This window comes from Schistocerca cancellata, chromosome 2, assembly GCF_023864275.1.
Source record: "Schistocerca cancellata isolate TAMUIC-IGC-003103 chromosome 2, iqSchCanc2.1, whole genome shotgun sequence".
NCBI classification, from domain to species: Eukaryota; Metazoa; Arthropoda; class Insecta; order Orthoptera; family Acrididae; genus Schistocerca; species Schistocerca cancellata.
In genome coordinates this window covers 106,716,005-106,739,634 of record NC_064627.1, presented here as the reverse complement: position 1 = coordinate 106,739,634, position 23,630 = coordinate 106,716,005, and positions in this window count along the sequence as shown.

Below are 23,630 nucleotides of genomic sequence, written 5' to 3'. Positions count from 1 at the left end.
CCATGTGATCTCCATCCCGTTCTATGGCCTTCCGGTTCCCCCTGTCGGAGGTTCGAGTCCTCCCTTGGGCATGTGTGTGTGTGTGTGTGTTGCCTTAGCGTAAGTTAGCTTAAGTTAGATTGGGTAGTGTGTAAGCTTACGGGCCGATGACCTCGGCAGTTTTGTCTCATAGCAACATACCAAAAATTTCAATAGCCTTCCTAGAGCGCAAAACAATTACACCAATCCTTGTCCTGGTGGCGGAGCCAATGCTTCACTGTGTGAAACCCCTCCTTATTTTCCTCAAAATATCTTCCACGAATGGCATCCTTTAATAGCACATACAAATGGAAGTCAGAGGGAGTTAGGTCAGATGTGTCAGGAATGACAGCCGGTGATGGTCTCCCTAACGGCTGCAAAACGTGGAGCTCCGCCGAACCGCCTTCTGATGATCTCACTTTCCGTGCCCAGCGACTAACTGCACTTCAGTCGACAGCAGATGCTCCACAGACTTAGCACAAGCGTTTGTGATTATTCCCCACAGTTTCTTTACCCACAATGATAAATTCAATGACGACACGTTGTTTGTAACGTACATCACCTACAAACGCCACTTTGAAACGGTCCTGCAGCTACGCTATCTGTCGGAAGTGACGGAAACTTGGCGCGCTCATTCAGGAGACTTTAAATAATACGAATAATACATGCCTACAGAGCGTACGGTGACAGAAGAGCTGTGACAGTTGACACGTCCTTCGCGCATGTGCTTCGCGCATCCACGACGGCCAATCAGATCGTGAGCTTTTGTTTACGTTACGGCGGCAACGCCCCAGTGTTGACATAGTGCTGCGCGACCGCTGCTGACTCGTTGCCCGTCCGTGTCGAATACTGGCAACTGCGCTGCCCGCTGTCAGACCTCACGACGTACGAAGTAGAATATTTCGTAGCATTGTTTCCAGCTGAGAAAAAAAAATGCGGTGCATTATTTTCTGGGCAACCTTCGTACGTTCTGAGGACGCAAGGTGATGCAGCTAAAGCAGCTGCATTTTGGGGGTGCAAATGTGCTGTTTTCACTCGATGAAAATACAAACAGAAGATTCACATTTTTTTAAAAATAAAAATGGTCATTGCTCTATTTACGAAACCAACAATAATACACCTTTTAACTCCACCATTATATACGTTTACTATGAGACTGTACCATATCAATTGCAGAATTCACTTGGAAATTTTGAGTTAGTAATTTTAGCTGATTCACGCTTTAAACTGATTATGTAACTACTATCAGTCGTCGAATACTGAGCAAATGAAATAATGGATTAAAGCCACAGATATGATGAAGTAGACCTTGGTTCAAATGGCTCTGAGCACTAGGGGACTTAACTACTGAGGTCATCAGTCCCCTAGAACATAGAACTACTTAAACCTAACTAACCTAAGGACATCACACACATCCATGCCCGAGGCAGGATTCGAACCTGCGACCGTAGCGGTCACGCGGTTCCAGTCTGTAGCGCTTAGAACCGCTCGGCCAAATATCGGAATGTTTTCATCAGCTGTGAGGCAAGTTTCACTTTCCGATCGATACCTCCATCCTGTGTAGTTGTATTGAGAAGCCATTGAGATTTATGAAGACCATGACAGTCTCAACGGAAAATAAGAGGGAGTTCAATGAAATGTTGGTGAAAGAATTTGCGCCAACAGGATGACAATCGAATAGCTTTAATCTAGAACGATCACGCCAATCAGAATCAACCATACAATCGGCATCATGTAAGGAACGGTGGTGTCTTCTATACAGTTCTATAAATTCTGGATTCAAATGGTTCAAATGGCTCTGAGCACTATAGGACTTAACATCTATGGTCATCAGTCCCCTACAACTTAGAACTACTTACACCTAACTAACCTAAGGACATCACACAACACCCAGCCATCACGAGGCAGAGAAAATCCCTGACCCCGCCGGGAATCGAACCCGGGAACCCAGGCGTAGGAAGCGAGAACGCTACCGCACGACCACGAGCTGCGGGCTAAATTCTGGATTCCGTCGAAGGCTTAATGTAGCTGAAGTTTTATCTGCGAAGAGATTTCCGCAGTGGGAGACAAAAAGCCAGGGAATACTTTGGTACATCGACCACGGTCGCACGTCTAGCAAGCGAATTTAATGCCGATCGTAAAACCTTACATTGTAAGCGTTTCAAGAAGTCCACATTTCGCCGATGGTATGCTGGAATGAACACTTTTCTGAATTCTGAAGAAACGACGTAGAGCTCGTAAATACACTCCTGGAAATTGAAATAAGAACACCGTGAATTCATTGTCCCAGGAAGGGGAAACTTTATTGACACATTCCTGGGGTCAGATACATCACATGATCACACTGACAGAACCACAGGCACATAGACACAGGCAACAGAGCATGCACAATGTCGGCACTAGTACAGTGTATATCCACCTTTCGCAGCAATGCAGGCTGCTATTCTCCCATGGAGACGATCGTAGAGATGCTGGATGTAGTCCTGTGGAACGGCTTGCCATGCCATTTCCACCTGGCGCCTCAGCTGGACCAGCGTTCGTGCTGGACGTGCAGACCGCGTGAGACGACGCTTCATCCAGTCCCAAACATGCTCAATGGGGGACAGATCCGGAGATCTTGCTGGCCAGAGTAGTTGACTTACACCTTCTAGAGCACGTTGGGTGGCACGGGATACATGCGGACGTGCATTGTCCTGTTGGAACAGCAAGTTCCCTTGCCGGTCTAGGAATGGTAGAACGATGGGTTCGATGACGGTTTGGATGTACCGTGCACTATTCAGTGTCCCCTCGACGATCACCAGTGGTGTACGGCCAGTGTAGGAGATCGCTCCCCACACCATGATGCCGGGTGTTGGCCCTGTGTGCCTCGGTCGTATGCAGTCCTGATTGTGGCGCTCACCTGCACGGCGCCAAACACGCATACGACCATCATTGGCACCAAGGCAGAAGCGACTCTCATCGCTGACGACGACACGTCTCCATTCGTCCGTCCATTCACGCCTGTCGCGACACCACTGGAGGCGGGCTGCACGATGTTGGGGCGTGAGCGGAAGACGGCCTAACGGTGTGCGGGACCGTAGCCCAGCTTCATGGAGACGGTTGCGAATGGTCCTCGCCGATACCCCAGGAGCAACAGTGTCCCTAATTTGCTGGGAAGTGGCGGTGCAGTCCCCTACGGCACTGCGTAGGATCCTACGGTCTTGGCGTGCATCCGTGCGTCGCTGCGGTGCGGTCCCAGGTCGACGGGCACGTGCACCTTCCGCCGACCACTGGCGACAACATCGATGTACTGTGGAGACCTCACGCCCCACGTGTTGAGCAATTCGGTGGTACGTCCACCCGGCCTCCCGCATGCCCACTATACGCCCTCGCTCAAAGTCCGTCAACTGCACATACGGTTCACGTCCACGCTGTCGCGGCATACTACCAGTGTTAAAGACTGCGATGGAGCTACGTATGCCACGGCAAACTGGCTGACACTGACGGCGGCGGTGCACAAATGCTGCGCAGCTAGCGCCATTCGACGGCCAACACCGCGGTTCCTGGTGTGTCCGCTGTGTCGTGCGTGTGATCATTGCTTGTACAGCCCTCTCGCAGTGTCCGGAGCAAGTATGGTGGGTCTGACACACCGGTGTCAATGTGTTCTTTTTTCCATTTCCAGGAGTGTACGTAAACTGTACGTTGGCTTGCCAACAATAATACCAGTGCACAATGTTTCCGAAGTGTATGTGTATGCTAGTACCACTTAATGATGTCTTAAATGCCGAAACTGGCCTGTACTGGATGTGAACTTTAAATTTTGTGAAAAATATCGCAACCCTGGAGGAAGCATGATTTCGTCTTCAACAATTTCTGGCGGTAATATTCAGGTTGTGTGTGTGTGTGTGTGTGTGTGTGTGTGTGTGTGTGCAGCAATTCACAAGTTGTGCTCACAACGTACATGTTTGTGCACCGTTGCCAACCAATATTTTCTTGGCATTCGCAGAAATAATTTGCTGGTTTATGTGACCTGCGACAACATCTACTCAATCACAGGTTGTCACTGGCGTCTCTCTAAAATGTGTTTAAAGATATCCCTCTTCACACCAGCTTCTGGGAAGTGATGTCACGGAACTATATTATAAATGGCGTAAGAAGGAAGATCCCTAGGAGCTCGTAACGCTGTCGTCAGCTTTCAACTGCAAAGCGCCAGCGGCCACAGGCGAAAACAGTAGCAGTCTACAGAGATGTGGCAACACTGAGGCGTTGCCATAGAGACGCCCAAAAAATCGCGTTACGTTATTGGCTGAGGCAAGCCCGCAAAGGTGCCGCTCTAAGACCACTGCATCTGTCAGGGGTCAACTGACGCCGATTCAATGATAGACATTTCTCTAACAGCACACCGTTAACCTGCGTGACATCTAGAGCTATTTTAAATTACAATAGCATTAACTGAAAAGAGTTTCTTGTTACATATTAAATTCATTTTAAAGGTCATTAAAGTGGCTGCAATCCACACTAGTGGCCACTATTACTTCCACAAATCTGTCTGCCATCCCAGCAAAATCAAGTAAGTATAATTCTAAGGAAATTCGAAATGACTGTGAATTTATGGATTTGTCATATTAAAGAAATTTTTGTTTTGATTCCTAGGTGGACTGAGGTTTTGCGAATCTAATATTTCCAAAGTTACGGAGAATTTAATACTATGATTTATATTTTAGTAATATTAATCGAGCTGATGCGTTTGGATTATATTTGTGTGTCAAACAAAGATCTTTCGGCCGCCAGAGTCTGCTGAGTAAATTTTTCTTTTCACCAGATTTTCAATTGAATTTCAATATTTCTCAACAGCTTGCTTCCTTAACATGCCATACAATTTTGGAGTTAGCCAAATGATAGCGTCCCCTATCAAACCTGTTACCCTGTTATTGTGTTTAGTTTGCTGTCGGTAATCAGTTTATGGTAGCAAAATATGGTACAATGTGTTAAAGTGGTTCCTACACGTGAAATGTGTATTTCATACCAGAATCCTAATATACAGATTCAGAAGGATTGTATGGTATCAATGTAATAAGCAAAGTGGTCGTATGGTCTTAAATAAAGGGTGTTTAACAAAGAATGGTTCAAATAGCTCTGAGCACTATGGGACTTAACATCTGAGGTCATGAGTCCCCTAGAACCTAGAACTACTTAAACCTAACTAACCTAAAGACATCACACACATCCATGCCCGAGGCAGGATTCGAACCTGCGACCGTAGCAGTCGCGAGGTTCCGTACTGAAGCGCCTAGAACCGCTTGGCCACAACGGCCGGCAACAAAGAATGAGCTGCTTTCATAACTCCGTATTTATTGACGATAACATACTACAAAATGGTTCGAACTGCAAAGTGCAAAATCTCAAAGTTTTAGGTACGCTATTACAAACGATCTGTGTCCACCAGCAGCAGCACGCGCAACATCTAGACAATAGCTAAATTCGTCATAAACTTTATACAGTGTATCTGCTTTTACAGCAGTTATGACGGGTGTTACTCAGTTCTTCACTCCTTCTATGTGACGAGGTAAGGCCAATATGAACACACTTTCTTTCCCATACCCCCACAAGAAAAAATCGCCTTAGGTCATGTGTAACGATCTTGGAGGCCGAGAAAGCAGGACGACGTCTCGGGCTCCCGTGCGCGTTATTCAGCCTTGAGGTGGAATGTTACTGAGTCACTAACGTAAGTTGCTGTCCCAGTGTGGTGAAGTTGCATCCTGCTGGGAAATGAACACATGGAGTCCTCCTGAAGTAGTGGTAGGAGCCAGTTCTGCAGCATTTGAAGATAGCTTGTCACTGTGTTTTCCCCCAAAAAAGAAGGAACTGTAAACTTTTTCACGAGAAGTGACACATAAAACGTTCACATTAGGACAGTCTCTTTCGTGCTCGATAACGTCATGAGGATTCTGGGGTCACTATATGCTCACTTTCTATCGGTTTACTTTACCGCTAACATGAACTGTTTCTTCATCACTAAAAATTAACTGTGGATAAAGTGTTTCTCACATGTCCAGTAACAGAGCATTGCTGAAGTCAGCACGTTTCTTCTCACCACCAATCGGAAGGGCTTTCACTAGTTGTAGTCCGTATGGTTTATAGTGGAAACGACGCCGTAACACTCGCCAGATAGTCGTATGGGGCATTACCAGTTCTCTGCCGGCATAACGAGTAGACTTTGTGAACTTCGCTAGCCGAATTGTCTCCGCCATGTCAGCCGATGTGTGGCTATGGCTTGGACTCCCACCTTTGCAAAAGCATCCTGGCTCTTCAAACTGACGATACCAAGGACGAATGTTGACCATTTTTGATTCCATCAGGAACCGTCATGCACATCGATTGTAGATTGCAAGGGAGGAGACCCACACAGCAGTCAGTCGCAATCCCTTTGGCTTTTATTACGCTTGCAGATCTAGATTTCCACTGTTGGTAGCCATTGTAACCAAAATGTGCTGAAGATTGCTACGACCACTGTGTGCCTCTCCCTTTAAAAGCCGATTGTTTTAAGGTACCTTTAAAAGCCGATTGTTTTAAGGTACAGGCTGGAGAATGCAGTAACGCCGACGAAGAATAGCAGACTTGCATACCATGTTTTCACACAGTAACATCTCGAAATCACGTCCCATATTTTCATACACTAACATCTCAAAATCATTTAACAGGATTTGTAGACAGCTGCAAGGCTTACGGTTATAATATCAATTCATAACCTGAATTATCACTTTCGCCTGCGAGAGGGCAGCATCGTTGGCTTTTATCGTTCCATGATTTTTAACACTCTTGTCTATTCCGTGACTTTACTAACAATTTTTTTTTCTGATAGCAGACTTGACTACGGAAGGACGTATTTTCAAAGGAGGTGTACTTCTATTGTTCAAAAAGAAACGACAGCCGCCATTGCTGCGAGATATAAGAAAATATTAATTGTTGTCAGTACATACTCTTGTAAGAAGACAGATATATGCAGTAATAGTTGAGCACTGGGAAGAACGTTTTGTAAAATAATAATTGTTATTGAGAAAGGTAAAATTTCTCTCATTTTTAAAGTGAATATTATGCTCATCTTTCCTCTGCTAGTTCAAAAATGGCTCTGAGCACTATGGGACTTAACTTCTGAGGTCATCAGTCCTCTAGAACTTAGAACTACTTAAAGCTAACTAACCTAAGGACATCACACACACCCATGCCCGAGGCAGGATTCGAACCTGCGACCGTAGCGGTCGCGCGGTTCCACACTGAAGCGCCTAGAACCGCTCGACCACTTTCCTCTGCTAGTAATTACGATACAAAGTGCATGCAAGCAGAAGACTTAGGATTTTCAATGCTAGGTAGCACTGTGCGATCTCTGTTTAATATCGCGGTCTTTTAGAATGAACAGATTTTCTTTTATGAAAAGCGAAAATTTGTGGAAACTTGCCCTACCGGCACAACTATCATAGCTGTTCCGAATCGTATCCGTCTGACTTGCTCTTCAATAACAGCTTCAAGAATCTTTCAGAGCTAAATAACGACGCAGATCTTGAAAAGCTGTTTCTTACGCTGGCTTGTAAGAAGAACTTGAACCTTGGGTGCGCTCTATTGCATTCCGCAGACTCCACGGATTACCCCAAAATTAATAATTTACTCTTTTTCAACCAAGAAGACAGTAATTGATATCCAAAGCACTATTTTTTAAATGAAAAGGACAGATTTATTTAAATTATTTAATACTGGGAAGGAACGAGGACTACATAGACTACATAGAAAGGAAGCGCCTGCTCTGGTACGGTCACTTACAGCATATGCCAGACACAAGATGGCCAAAACGAGTATGGCAATGGACTCCACATCAAAGAAGAAAGCGCGGTAGACCTGCGAGATGCTAGAAAGACGACGTCAACGAAGCAATGGCGGCGAGAGGACTTAATGAAGGACACTGGAATGACCATGAACGATGGAGATTGGGATGGGAGAGGCGGCGGCAGCCGTAGAAACCTCGCTCATATGCACTCCTGGAAATGGAAAAAAGAACACATTGACACCGGTGTGTCAGACCCACCATACTTGCTCCGGACACTGCGAGAGGGCTGTACAAGCAATGATCACACGCACGGCACAGCGGACACACCAGGAACCGCGGTGTTGGCCGTCGAATGGCGCTAGCTGCGCAGCATTTGTGCACCGCCGCCGTCAGTGTCAGCCAGTTTGCCGTGGTATACGGAGCTCCATCGCAGTCTTTAACACTGGTAGCATGCCGCGACAGCGTGGACGTGAACCGTATGTGCAGTTGACGGACTTTGAGCGAGGGCGTATAGTGGGCATGCGGGAGGCCGGGTGGACGTACCGCCGAATTGCTCAACACGTCGGGCGTGAGGTCTCCACAGTACATCGATGTTGTCGCCAGTGGTCGGCGGAAGGTGCACGTGCCCGTCGACCTGGGACCGGACCGCAGCGACGCACGGATGCACGCCAAGACCGTAGGATCCTACGCAGTGCCGTAGGGGACCGCACCGCCACTCCCCAGCAAATTAGGGACACTGTTGCTCCTGGGGTATCGGCGAGGACCATTCGCAACCGTCTCCATGAAGCTGGGCTACGTCCCGCACACCGTTAGGCCGTCTTCCGCTCACGCCCCAACATCGTGCAGCCCGCCTCCAGTGGTGTCGCGACAGGCGTGAATGGATGGACGAATGGAGACGTGTCGTCTTCAGCGATGAGAGTCGCTTCTGCCTTGGTACCAATGATGGTCGTATGCGTGTTTGGCGCCGTGCAGGTGAGCGCCACAAACAGGACTGCATACGATCGAGGCACACAGGGCCAACACCCGGCATCATGGTGTGGGGAGCGATCTCCTACACTCGCCGTACACCACTGGTGATCGTCGAGGGGACACTGAATAGTGCACGGTACATCCAAACCGTCATCGAACCCATCGTTCTACCATTCCTAGACCGGCAAGGGAACTTGCTGTTCCAACAGGACAATCCACGTCCGCATGTATCCCGTGCCACCCAACGTGCTCTAGAAAGTGTAAGTCAACTACCCTGGCCAGCAAGATCTCCGGATCTGTCCCCCATTGAGCATGTTTGGGACTGGATGAAGCGTCGTCTCACGCGGTCTGCACGTCCAGCACGAACGCTGGTCCAACTGAGGCGCCAGGTGGAAATGGCATGGCAAGCCGTTCCACAGGACTACATCCAGCATCTCTACGATCGTCTCCATGGGAGAATAGCAGCCTGCATTGCTGCGAAAGGTGGATATACACTGTACTAGTGCCGACATTGTGCATGCTCTGTTGCCTGTGTCTATGTGCCTGTGGTTCTGTCAGTGTGATCATGTGATGTATCTGACCCCAGGAATGTGTCAATAAAGTTTCCCCTTCCTGGGACAATGAATTCACGGTGTTCTTATTTCAATTTCCAGGAGTGTATATAGGAACGAGGACCTGGTAAGAGTAATGAACAGTAGTAATAATTATGTTTGCAGCGGAAGTTTCGAGGCTGCTTGTCTGTTTGTTCTTCTTACTCTTATCGGGAATATTTAATAATTTTTCTAGTGGCCAAGGGAGGGTCATTATAGGGTGTTCACGAGCACCTGTGCTGTTAGACTGCGGCCGCCACCGGTGCAGATGCAGTAAGAGGTGGGGCGGGCGCTGGACGCTGGACGCCGTGCAGTGTGGGCTGTGTGTGACCCCTGCTGCTGGACCGCAGGCAGGTGCGGCATTTCGCGCAGCGCAGCATGGGGTGCCCGGCCGGCGGGACGCCGTGGAAAGCTGCCAAACGCGGGGTCGCCTGCCGCGGGAAATGTCAGCGGCCGCCCCCGCCGCGCCGCAGCGCCACACAGGGGCGCTTCCGCCAGCGTGCCAGCTACGCCAGTAGAGATGGGTCGAGCGCGTTCATTCCCGTGAACTACTTCATTCATTTCACTCTTTGCCGTGAAGCGTTCAAATGAAGTAGTTCATTCATGAAGTACGGAAGCCTGGCTAAGTTGCCCAGTTCGCCGCTCAGCCGCAGCTACGCTCGCTTCGCCTCGCTCGTACAATAAAGCTTCGTAATACTATGCAGTAATGTGCACGCAACATTTTACGTTCTTCAGCGTCTGTGTTAACTAAGTAGAGCATTGTCAAAGGCGGCAAAGGAAAAATAAATAGAGAAGCCTGTCACATATAAAGAAGGTATTACGTTTAATCTTGCTCGACATTTTCTCACGAAGCGCCCAAAAAAATCTTTATCTGCCAAGTAAAACCTTATTTGTTGTATTCATGGACTGAAAACTAGGGCTACCAACGAAATGCAGTCCAATTTTATGTTCCTTTTAAAATTTAATCCAAAATAGAATGAGTATGTTTACCACTGTCACAAAGTCTATATACCTACGTTAAGTAATCATTCAGAAGTTTTCTTGTTGATTTTATTTTTGTTGAGAATAATAACCCTCTAAATTCAAAACGTAAACTGTCACCTGTAGTCATTGGTACGATTTCAGGTAAAATCCCTCTTTATTTTATTCGGAAAGCAGTTTTTGTATCTGTTCACGCTTATACAATGGCTAACAACTAGCGATCGCGTAAAAGTAGCGAAATTTGGGGTTTCTTCGCCGATTTAGGTGATGGGAAAGTAAAGTGCAACTGTTGTTCTAAGTGTATTTTGCCGCGCGATTCGTCGACAGGCAGTAGAGGGAGCATAGAAGTGAAGGGAGAATGAGTGACGTAGCGCCGACGTAGTGGGAGAAGGGAAGAGGAGAAGAGAGTGAGTGAACTAGAAAAAAGTGTGGAGTGTGCTATCTGTGAAGAGTTTGAAGTACCAGTTCATTGAAATTGAGTGATTAGTTCACACTTCACTGGAGTGAAGCGTTCATTTGAACGACTCATTCACGAGCTCCCCATCACTATACGCCAGAGTGAGCCTAGCCTCCCCTCCCAGCAGGAGCGCTGGCTTCAGCGCTAGGTGGGTGCTATACCGTAGAGGGAAACGGCATCCTCTCGCTGAAATCTCACCACACTACTAGCTAATAACATCTTTTACTGCCCCACTCGCAGATAGATTGAGGGGAAAGCGACTGTCGACATCTACATCTACATCCATACTCCGCAAGCCACCAAACGGTGTGTGGCGGAGGGTACCTTGAGTACCTCTATCGGTTCTCCCTTCTATTCCAGTTTCGTATCGTTCGTGAAAAGAAGGATTGTCGGTAGGGGAGAGCAATATACTGCTTGACTCCTCAGTGAAGCTATGTTCTCGAAACTTCAACAAAAGCCCGTACCGAGCTACTGAGCGTCTCTCCTGCAGAGTCTTCCACTGGAGTTTATCTATCATCGCCGTAACGATTTCGCCATTACTAAATGATCCGTCCACAGCACGTGGTCGTGCGGTAGCGTTCTCGCTTCCCACGCCCGGGTTCCCGGGTTCGATTCCCGGCGGGTCAGGGATTTTCTCTGCCTCGTGAGGACTGGGTGTTGTGTGCTGTCCTTAGGTTAGTTAGGTTTAAGTAGTTCTAAGTTCTAGGGGACTGATGACCATAGATGTTAAGTCCCGTAGTGCTCAGAGCCACTAAATGATCCTGTACCGAAGCGCGCTGCTCTCTGTTGGATGCTCTCTATCTCTCCTGTCAACCCTATCTGCTACGGATCCCACACTGCTGAGCAGTACTCAAGCAGTGGGTGAACAAGCGTACTGTAACCTACTTCCTTTGTTTTCGGATTGCATTTCCTTAGGATTCTTCCAATGAATCTCAGTCTGGCATCTGCTTTACCGACGATCTACTTTATATGATCATTCCATTTTAAATCACTCCTAATGCGTACTCCCAGATAATTTATGGAATTAACTGCTTCCAGTAACTGACCTGCTATATTGTAGCTAAATGGTAACGGATCTTTCTTTCTATGTATTCGCAGCACATTACACTTATCTACATTGAGATTCAATTGCCATTTCCTGCACCATGCGTCAATTCGCTGCAGATCCTCCTGCATTTCAGTACAATCTTCCATTGTTACAACCTCTCGATATACCACAGCATCATCCGCAAAAAGCATCAGTGAAATTCCGATGTCATCCACAAGGTCATTTATGTATATTGTGAATAGCAACGGTCCTACGACACTCCCCTGCGGCACAGCTGAAATCACTCTTACTTCGGAAGACTTCTCTCCATTGAGAATGACATGCTACGTTCTGTTATCTAGGAACTCTTCAATCCAACCACACAATTGGTCTGACAGTCCATATGCTCTTACTTTGTTCATTAAACGACTGTGGGGAACTGTATCTAACGCCTTGCGGAAGTCAAGAAACACGGCATCTACCTGGGAACCCGTGTCTATAGCCCGCTGAGTCTCGTGGACGAATAGCGCGAGCTGGATTTCACACGATCGTCTTTTTCGAAACCCATCCTAATTCCTACAGAGTAGATTTCTAGCGTCTAGCAAAGTCATTATACTCGAACATAATACGTGTTCCAAAATTCTACAACTGATAGACGTTAGAGATATAGGTATATACTTCTGCACATCTGTTCGACGTCCCTTCTTGAAAACGGGGATGGCTTGTGCCTTTTTACAATCCTTTGCAACGCTACGCTACGCTCTTCTAGAGACCTACCTGATGGAAAAAAAAGAAATAAAAGAGAATCGAAACACCAAGTAGAAGTTGTGCGACATTAAAGAAAGTTGGCAGGCGTGTATCTTCATCTGAAAGATGACGTCAATTCATATTTCGCTTCACTGTGAGAATGCAGATGAGGTATTGTTTAAATACACTCATGCTCATAAATTAAGGATAATGCTGATACATGGTGAAACAACGCTCTGGTGGGCGGTTTGCGGGTTTAAATCACCTCGGGGTATGACCATGCGGTGCATCTGACCTACTGTCGTCGCTCGGTGGCGCTGGCAGCAGTCCACATACGCAGAGGTGTGTTCGTGCCTGTCAGAGTACAGTGCAGCGAGTAAGTGTGCAGATGATTTCAGACCTGCTAATGGTGACTGTCTGTTGAAAATGGCTCAAAGAACACACATTGATGACGTTATGAGGGATAGAATACTAGGGCGACTGGAGGCTGGTCAAACACAGCGGGTCGTAGCACGGACCCTCCGTGTGTCACAAAGTGTGATCTCACGATTATGGCAACGATTCCAGCAGAAAGGAAACGTGTCCAGGCGCTACAGTACGGGACGTCCACAGTGTATAACACCACAAAAAGACCGATATCTCACCATCAGTGCCTGCAGACGGCAGCGGAGTACTGCAGGTAGCCTTGGTCCCGAGCAAGAAACCTTACCACAGCCACTGGAACAGTTGTCTCCTGACACACAGTCTACAGACGAGTGAACAGGCATGGTTTATTCACTCGGAGATCTGCAAGGTGCATTCCACTGACCACTAGGCACAGGAGAGCCCGTAAAGACTGATGTCAAGATCGCAGTACATGGTCATTGGAACAGTGATCCCAGGTTATGTTCACGGACGAGTCCAGGAATAGCCTGAACAGTGATTCTCGCCAGGTTTTCATCTGGCGTGAACCAGGAACCAGATACCAAACCCTTAATGTTCTTGAAAGGGACCTGTATGGAGGGCGTAGTTTGATGGTGTGGGGTAGGATTATGATTGGTCCACGTACACCCCTGCATGTCTTTCACTGAGGAATTGTAACAGGTCAGGTGTATCGGCACGTCATTTTGCAACACCATGTCCGCCTTTTCAGGGGTGCAGTGGATCCTACCTTCCTCCTGATGGATGATAACGCACGGCCCCACCGAGGTGCCATCATGGAGGAGTACCTTGAAACAGAAGATATCAGGCGAATGAAGTGGCCTGCCTGTTCTCCAGACCCAATCCCCATCGAGCACGTCTGGGATACTCTCGGTCGACGTATCGCTGCACGTCTTCAAACCCCTACGACACTTCAGGAGCTCCGACAGGCACTGGTGCAAGAACGGGAGGCTATACCCCAGAAGCTGCTCGACCACCTGATCCAGATTATGCCAACCCGTTGTGCGGCCTGTGTACAGTGTAATAAAACGAAAAATATACAGAGCTTTCGTTTAGAGAAACGTTAACATACGGCAGCAGTATCAAAGCGAACAATATACACAGACACTATATTCTGCATACGGCCCCGCCGTGAACATACACTCCTGGAAATTGAAATAAGAACACCGTGAATTCATTGTCCCAGGAAGGGGAAACTTTATTGACACATTCCTGGGGTCAGATACATCACATGATCACACTGACAGAACCACAGGCACATAGACACAGGCAACAGAGCATGCACAATGTCGGCACTAGTACAGTGTATATCCACCTTCGCAGCAATGCAGGCTGCTATTCTCCCATGGAGACGATCGTAGAGATGCTGGATGTAGTCCTGTGGAACGGCTTGCCATGCCATTTCCACCTGGCGCCTCAGTTGGACCAGCGTTCGTGCTGGACGTGCAGACCGCGTGAGACGACGCTTCATCCAGTCCCAAACATGCTCAATGGGGGACAGATCCGGAGATCTTGCTGGCCAGGGTAGTTGACTTACACCTTCTAGAGCACGTTGGGTGGCACGGGATACATGCGGACGTGCATTGTCCTGTTGGAACAGCAAGTTCCCTTGCCGGTCTAGGAATGGTAGAACGATGGGTTCGATGACGGTTTGGATGTTCCGTGCACTATTCAGTGTCCCCTCGACGAACACCAGTGGTGTACGGCCAGTGTAGGAGATCGCTCCCCACACCATGATGCCGGGTGTTGGCCCTGTGTGCCTCGGTCGTATGCAGTCCTGATTGTGGCGCTCACCTGCACGGCGCCAAACACGAATACGACCATTATTGGCACCAAGGCTGAAGCGACTCTCATCGCTGAAGACGACACGTCTCCATTCGTCCCTCCATTCACGCCTGTCGCGACACCACTGGAGGCGGGCTGCACGATGTTGTGGCGTGAGCGGAAGACGGCCTAACGGTGTGCGGGACCGCAGCCCAGCTTCATGGAGACGGTTGCGAATGGTCCTCGCCGATACCCCAGGAGCAACAGTGTCCCTAATTTGCTGGGAAGTGGCGGTGCGGTCCCCTACGGCACTGCGTAGGATCCTACGGTCTTGGCGTGCATCCGTGCGTCACTGCGGTCCGGTCCCAGGTCGACTGGCACGTGCACCTTCCGCCGACCACTGGCGACAACATCGATGTACTGTGGAGACCTCATGCCCCACGTGTTGAGCAATTCGGCGGTACGTCCACCCGGCCTCCCGCATGCCCACTATACGCCCTCGCTCAAAGTCCGTCAACTGCACATACGGTTCACGTCCACGCTGTCGCGGCATGCTACCAGTGTTAAAGACTGCGATGGAGCTCCGTATGCCACGGCAAACTGGCTGACACTGACGGCGGCGGTGCACAAATGCTGCGCAGCTAGCGCCATTCGACGGCCAACACCGCGGTTCCTGGTGTGTCCGCTGTGCCGTGCGTGTGATCATTGCTTGTACAGCCCTCTCGCAGTGTCCGGAGCAAGTATGGTGGGTCTGACACACCGGTGTCAATGTGTTCTTTTTTCCATTTCCAGGAGTGTATGTTTTGAACGAACCGTTACACCCAGAACACATGTAAGCTGTCTCTTCATTATACACTGTACTCGACACACGAAACTCTGAATTTGTCAACTTTCAGAGAATTGCTGCAGACACATAAAGCACATTATTTATGCCCCATCTCTCCTGCAGTAATCAGAAGCATTCATCTGCTTTTCTTGATTTCATATCTCGCTACTGGAGGAGGAGACCGACCACCCAACTGCTCTCTATTGATCTACTGTGGACGGAGGACAGCGAGTGATCGAATGTTTACCAAAGAAATTCGTCAAACCACCGTGCAAACGGAAGCGATATTATGTTTTATTTTAGATGCCAGTTTCGGCAATTCAGTTTGCCATCTTCAGGCCCAAAATGTATCCTTCAAAAATTATCATTGTTGAAATACTGGGACCATCTGTTTCTGGGTGTCGTGAATCTCAAGTGCTTCCTTCAAAGACTTGATAGCTCTTGAGAATTCACGACTCCCAGGAAGTGCAGTCAAGTCTTCGAAGGAAGCACTTCAGAATTCTCGAGAGCTAGAAACAGATGACCCCAGTGTGCCAATATCGATAATTTTTTAGAGGTGCATATGGCGCCTGAAGGTGGCATATTGAATTGCCGGAACAGGTAGCAAAAATAAAATAAAATAGCTTCTCAATTTTCACGGCTGTTTGTAGAATTTCTTGTTAAATCGTCCAAGTGTGTTGTGACTACAGTCACTCAGCTGCGCCCTCGTCGACCGTCGACTATTCAAATAACCCTGCTCCAAGACACACTGGCTTCCTTGGATGCTGGCCACCATCCGACTCCTTCACAGCAGCCCACCTCACTCCGCCCTTACATCTTCAACTGTGCCCCACTACGTTGCTGTAAGTTCTGCCACGCCCACCCCAAAACGAGTCTGGCTATCTTCCCATGCTCGGGGGTAGTCGTCACACCTCCCGCTGAGCTATCCAACAACATCCAACACTCCCCCAAGCTCAGCCAAAGCCTGTATTGACCACCAGCCATGTGGCATAGGCTCTCCAGCCTCTACCACGGTCCCAGCGATAATCTACAGGAAGCGTTGGCTGTTCGTAGTGGAACAGTCACTAACTTCCTGCGGAGTTCAACTCGGAGTGGTAGTAGCTCACGACAGAGCGCCGGCGACCGCACCCTTTGGGCAAAGAATTTTACCTGAGCAGCACTGCCTTGGGCGGCTGGTCGGACACGATAAACAACGTGCCACAAATTTCAGATTGACGGAACGAACAGAAAGTTAGTTAAATGTTGTCTAGAAACGAAAAGGTTAGTTAAATGTTTTCTAGAAGAGTCAGATATTTGATACATTATGTGCATGTTCAAAATACCGACTGTACCTCACCTCTAACTTTGGTAATGTTTACATTTCTTTGGAGGTAGTACATTTCCGTTTCAGACTTTATTGGATTTCTCTTCCCTCCAAAATTTCAGTTTGAATATTCAATAGATTCGCTTGATATTACGTAAATTGCTGCCGAAAGGGCGATGTTGAAGGATATTATTTTCAGCATTGACTGCTCGTACTGTTATTGCAATTTCCACAATTTCAACATTTTAGTTTTGGCCTTAAGCCGTTATGAACAGATTTATCAATGGCTATGAGCACTATGGGACTTAACATCTGAGGTCATCAGTTCCCTAGAGCTTAGAACTACTTAAAACTCACGAACCTAAGGACATCACACACATCCATGCCCGAGGCAGGATTCGAACCTGCGACCATAGCGAGATTTATCAACATGGGTTAAAGTTTCTGTGTTTTAGTATGTAAACTGCTTGATTATAGCATAAAGTCTAAACTGAAACTGTGCCGGCTGTAGTGTGTATAAGTGAAGATTAGTCCGTTGGTAAGTGAGGATGGCGTACTACATCATTATTTATGTCACTGGCAGATTAGTAATTATAGCCATTACAAATCGTATGTTTTTAGGCTGATTAGGGCCACGAAGTACATGTGGCTGTAAATGCTTATTTTACCCCGGACAGCAGGTCAGGTTCTGAAGAATAGATGTTTGGACGGAAAGCAATAAGTCTCTACTGCCTGTGGTGCAGTACGACCATGCAGAAAAGATAAGGTCGTAAGATTTGTCACGTGTTTCTGGGAAAACAGTTCAATACAGAGAAAAATCATCCAACATACAGATGTGTGTACATATCATGGAACCGCATGCCAAAATTTCTGCACTTACGTGCAAAATACCTTGTGTGTTGGGGAAGGGGGGGGGAGGGAGGGGGAGAGATCAGTGGCGAAAAAGTCGTCGTTAAAAAAACTCAACAACACTTCGAAGTTAAACAGAGTTATGAAAGAGGTACGCTTACGAATATCCTGTTGTAACTACTGAACGCTCAGTTCGTTATACGAGGGAAAATGATTATCTGCAATACTTTCCACTTAATTCTTCCCTTATAAAGATAAGGTAAACTTCTGTAATACGACCTTGTTGTGCTGCAAAATAATCCCCTCTACAGAACTCAAGTGCTCTCGTAGGTAACGGATAGCAAACGAGGCCGTAATCTTCACTAACGAGCGTTGATGGCGCGAAATATTACCGACAAAATTCGAGAGGAGAAGTGGAGCGCTTCAGATGGCAGTTCAGGCAAAAGTTTACCAGCCATCTTCGTCGTTACTACAATAACTTTGTCAAATTTTTTTGAGGACTGCGGCTTGTACTGTGGCTCTCTGGAACAGCGCGGCCGGGGAGATTGTTTCATTTCTTTCTCAGAAGGTATTAGGTGGCGGCAGATATCCGCAGCAGCGGCTAATCTCCCGAAGAAGGGGACGTGGCCATCAGGAAGTGGCGAGGCTCGGGCAAGCGGAAGAGGTCCTACCGAATCTCTTTTCTGCCCCGGCGACCCAAAACCGTGAAATCTTGTTTTACTGCGTAAAATGAGGCAGCCAGCGTGGCGGTGTTAATAAAGGGGACAGGATAAAGGAGAGGCGCGACGCAGAGAAAGAGACGTCACAAAGCGAAATTGCTTTCTGCCGGATCAGCTTATTGAAATATTCGCCACGCCGCAGTTGGTCTTAGCTTCAGCTGCGAACGCGAAGTCTTCGTCGAGGAACGTGTAGAGGACATTAATTTTTTTCTTTCCTTTCTCTCGGGATGGAAGGAAAGGCTACAGTTGCCATAACATCATGAAAGGGAGTCGCTAGCGGTAGTAGTCCTAGATGAAATTACTGGTGCACTGTTCACATTAGCTGTTGAGGGAAACATGGGTCAAGGTGGTAAATTTAGGAACACCTGAAGTGGCTACCCTTCCTCCTGATATCGCCGCATTCGACACTAGGTGCAGACGAACCGCACCTCATCACAGATAACATAAGAATTATTCCTTCACATATCGTGTAATGTGTTTCAAAATGTTCATCCAGTTTCACGAGACTGGATCTTCTACATGAATGCAAATAGAATCTAGTACGAGTCAGAGCTTACGTACAGCACGACAAAGATTTCATTGTCAAAAGAACAATCTAACTGTAAAGGATATATCTTTTCCAACTACGTTTCGGATCATTCATCTTTCACATATGTTCATTGTGCCATCCAACGGCCACATGATAAACGTCCTGACAATAACATCCATGTTATGGAGGAGAAGAATTTCCCAAACAGCTACAAATTGATTCCGAACTTGATTTATAGACCGGTTTTGTCATCCCGAAATCGAGATATATTGTATAACTGTAGCTGCTGTCTTCTTCGTCCAGAATTACGCGAATTTTGAATGTATGGTGTGAGTGTGAGAAGCAGAGGAGCTTGGTAAACATTATTAATTTCTTTCACTCTGCAGCAGACTGTGCGCTGATATGAAACTTCCTGTCGAATTAAAACTATGCACCGGACTGAGATTCGAACTTGAGACCTTTGCTTTTCACGGGCAAATCTCTACCGAATGAGCCACCCAAGCACAACTGACGACCTTACTTCACAGATTTAATTTTGTCGAATAGAGTAAAGATCCCGAGATCGAGTCTCAGTCCAGCACCCAGTTTTAATCTTCAAGGAAGTTTTATAATTGATTTGGTGTGTCTGTGTGTATGCATGTATCTAGGAATACGTGTGTGTGTGTGTGTGTGTGTGTGTGTGTGTGTGTGTGTGTGTGTGTGTGTGTGTGTCGGGTGAGTGGATGTGAATGAGGGTGCGAGGGGAGGAAGACCCTGTGTAAATGATATATAGGCTTAAACATACAGTATGTGATCAAAAGTATCCGGACAACTGGCTGAAAATGACTTAAAAGTTCGTGGCGCCATGCATCGGTAATGCTGGAATTCAATATGGTGTTGGTTCGCCCTTGATGACAGCTTCCACTCTTGCTGGCGTATGTTCAAGTAGGTGCTGGAACGTTTCTTGAGGAATGGCAGCCCATTCTTCAAGGGGTGCTGCACTGAGGTTTCGATGTCGGTCGGTGAGGCCTGGCACGAAGTCGGCGCTCCAAAACATCCCAAAGGTGTTCTATAGGATTCAGGTCAGGATTCTGTGCAGGCGAGTCCATTACAGGGATGTTATTGTCGTGTAACCAATGCATCACAGGCCGTGCACTATGATCAGGTGCTCAATCGTGTTGAAAGACGCAATCGCCATCCTCGAATTGCTCTCCAGCAGTGAGAAGCAAGAAGGTGTTTAAAACATCAATGTAGGCCTGTGATGGTGCTACCCAAAACAACAAGCAGTGCAAGCCTCCTCCATGAAAAACACGACCACACCATAACACCACCGCCTCCGAATGTTGGCTCTGAGCACTATGGGACTCAACACCTTAGGTCATAAGTCCCCTATAACTTAGAACTACTTAAACCTAACTAACCTAAGGACATCACACACACCAATGCCCGAGGCAGGATTCGAACCTGCGACCGTAGCAGTCCCGCGGTTCCGGACTGCAGCGCCAGAACCGCTAGACCACCGCGGCCGGCTCCTCCGAATGTTACTTTTGGCACTGCACACGCTGGCAGATGACTTTCACCGGGCATTCGACATAGCCACTCACAGCCATCGGATCGCCACATTAAGTACCGTGATTCGCCACTCCAAACAACGTTTTTCCACTGTTCAATCGTGAAATGTTTACGCTCCTTATACCAAGCGAGGCTTCATTTGGCATTTACCGGCATGGTGTGTGGCTTATGAGCAGCTGCTCGACCATGCAATCCAAGTTTTGTCACCTCCCGCCTAAATGTCATAGTACTTGCAGTGGATCGTGATGCAGTTTGGAATTCCTGTGTGATGTTCTGGATAGATGTCAGCGTATTACACATTACGACCCTCTTCAATTGTCGGCAGTCTCTGCCAGTCAACAGACGAGGTCGGCCTGTACTTTTTTGTGATGTACGTGTCCGTTCATGTTTTCACTTCACTGTCACATCAGATATAGTGGACCTAGGGATGTTCAGGAGTGTGAAAATCTCGCGTTCAGACGTATGACCCAAGTGACACCCAATCACCTGACCACGTTCGAGGTTCGTGAGTTCCGCAGGGCGCCCCATTCTGCCTTCTCACGATGTCTAATGACTACTTACGGCGCTGATATTGAGTACTGGGCAGTAGATGGCAGCACAATACACCTAATAAGAAAAACGTGTGTTTCTGAGGGTATACGGATACTTTTGATCAAGTAGTGTATTTGGACAAAGTGATAAAATTTTTTTGCAAAAAGCGATATTTTAATAAAACATTTAATTTTCGAACGCGGAAGAAAAGACAACAGCAGTTTCTAACCCCAGAACGATCAGTATAATGTCAATTACTTATACAAGTACTGAGCAAATATACGGAACAGTACAAATAATATTAAAAGTAATATCAAAACTACTGTTGATTTTTTAAACATGTTTGTAGAAAGAGAAGCACTCGGTACAGAGAGAAGATTGCTTAAGAGGAGAAATAGAAATATTTGAGAGTACCATATGAAGAATATATATACGAAATCTGTGGCAGTTTGCACAGAAAAATGTGAAGATAGAGGGTTAAGCTGCAAAGAAACAGCAAACTCAACAAAAACTCAATTGACGACTTCTTCTCGGCTTGTCAGCCGAGTCAAGGCGTCGTTCAGTGGCAAAAATTTAACAGATTCCCTACCTGGCATCTCAGTTGCAGTCTTCGGCTGAGGATGACAATTAACCTTAGAAGATTTCTTCATAGAAATTCTAAATTTGCGGATAACAATTGTTTATTCTTCCCAAGAGACAAGCAAGTGTTTCAGAACAGATACTTTATACTAGTGGTGCAATAGTTTTAGACATTAGAGCTCGTGCCTCTTTTCAGATAATTCTCGGAGTGTCATCCTTTAATCCATTTTGGTATAGAAAATCTTTATAAAGTCTCTCTGTTATTATCTTGAAAATATCACGTACATTGGTTCCTCGTCAGCAAAATGTGTAGAAATGAGTTTAGTAAATATCGAGCCATTTGATAGTGAAGAACGAAACGTTTCGCCAGCACCTCATCAGGCTATTTGATGGTGAGGACAGGGAATGATGAGGATGTAACTGCGTCTGAGCTGACTGCGCTGGGCCACTTCCCCTACCGGCGCTGCCGTTTCTCTCCGACCTCACCTCCTTCCTACGGCGCAATCGAGCTGGCATCTCCCGAAGAACTTCATTGTATTTCAAATAAGGAGCCATCCTTACTGCATCCTTCTCTTCCGGAGACAGAAGGGAGGGGAAGGAGTGGGGCGTTCTGTGAGGACGCAGACGAAGTGGAAAGGAGGGAAGATGGAAGGGAAGTAGGGAAAACGTCGCAGTAGGTTTGTTTGCAATCGCGTTAAACGGACGTGCTGATGCAGTCGCTCGGAAAAAATTGAGCGGCGTGGGAGGAGGGAGAGCGCTGTTTCGTTGACGAGGTAATAGCGTGGGTCTACGCCCTGTCGCCGTAATGCTATTGTTCCTCTCGATTCAGCTCGTATTCGTGCTCTACAGTAACTGCCTCTCAAGACTATACTTCGAAAGATTCGCAGTAAGGCGGCCAGTTAAGTGTCCATGTCAAGCTACAATTGCCGCCCCTCCCAACCATCAAAAACATTTTACCAAAGTTTGTAACTCCATTGTATTTTCACTTTCTTTGCTTTGTAATCTTGCATTCCTGTTTCGTATAATCAACATCTATATCGTATACGTTTCGAGTGTAGCAGTAACGTATTTGAGTGCCACAATGAAGTTCTGCGTTCGAACTTTGGTAATACAAATATTTTCTTCTAGGTTGGATAACCAAGCACTTTGAGAATAACTGTAGGACTAATTGACAAATCAGTGATCATCTGCTTAAAAAGCCTTCCTCGTCTAATAAGAGGACAACGTACTCAATTCTTATGTCACTAATTGTGACGAAAAATGTCATTTGCACAGAAAATGAAGCTCGGCGGGGCAGAATCTTGTACTGCGATATCGCCATGAAAAATGACGTTTGTGAACATGCTTTCTTAACTTCATTCGACTGATCTGCTGGTTCTTCTGGTTACTCTGACATTTTCCGTACTTAAGCAGTGTGTTTTGTGTGTCTTACCAGACATCTGTAAAAATGTATAGTACTGTTTCACAAACTATAAATTTAGCCTCAACTATTACATTTATGCTGTATTAGTGGTCCTTCGTCCTGCTCTAACGTCATAAATCTGCGAAATGTTTCCCAAGAATATGTTCCTTTTAGCAAAATATTTTATGTTCTCTCTTTTTATGAGATCACCAGGGGCTAGTACAAAAAAAATCTCGTAGCATATAAAATCGAGACGTAAATTACACGCACTAATGTAAACACCTGGAGCAAACATAATTTTACACGTAACGCACTTGGACTGGGCGAGTTGACGAAGTAGTTAGCACACTGGGCTCACATTCGGTAGGACTACGGTTCAAACCTGCGTCCGCCCATCCTGATTTACTTTTTCTGTGACTTTCTCAAATCGCTTCAGACAAATGCAGGGATGGTTTCTTTGAAAGGGCACGGCCGACTTCCATAAGCCGAGGGGACCGATGACCTCGCTGCTTTATCCTCTGCCCCCGAATCAACCAACGAACCACCGTACTTCGTAACCGGAAGCAGTGT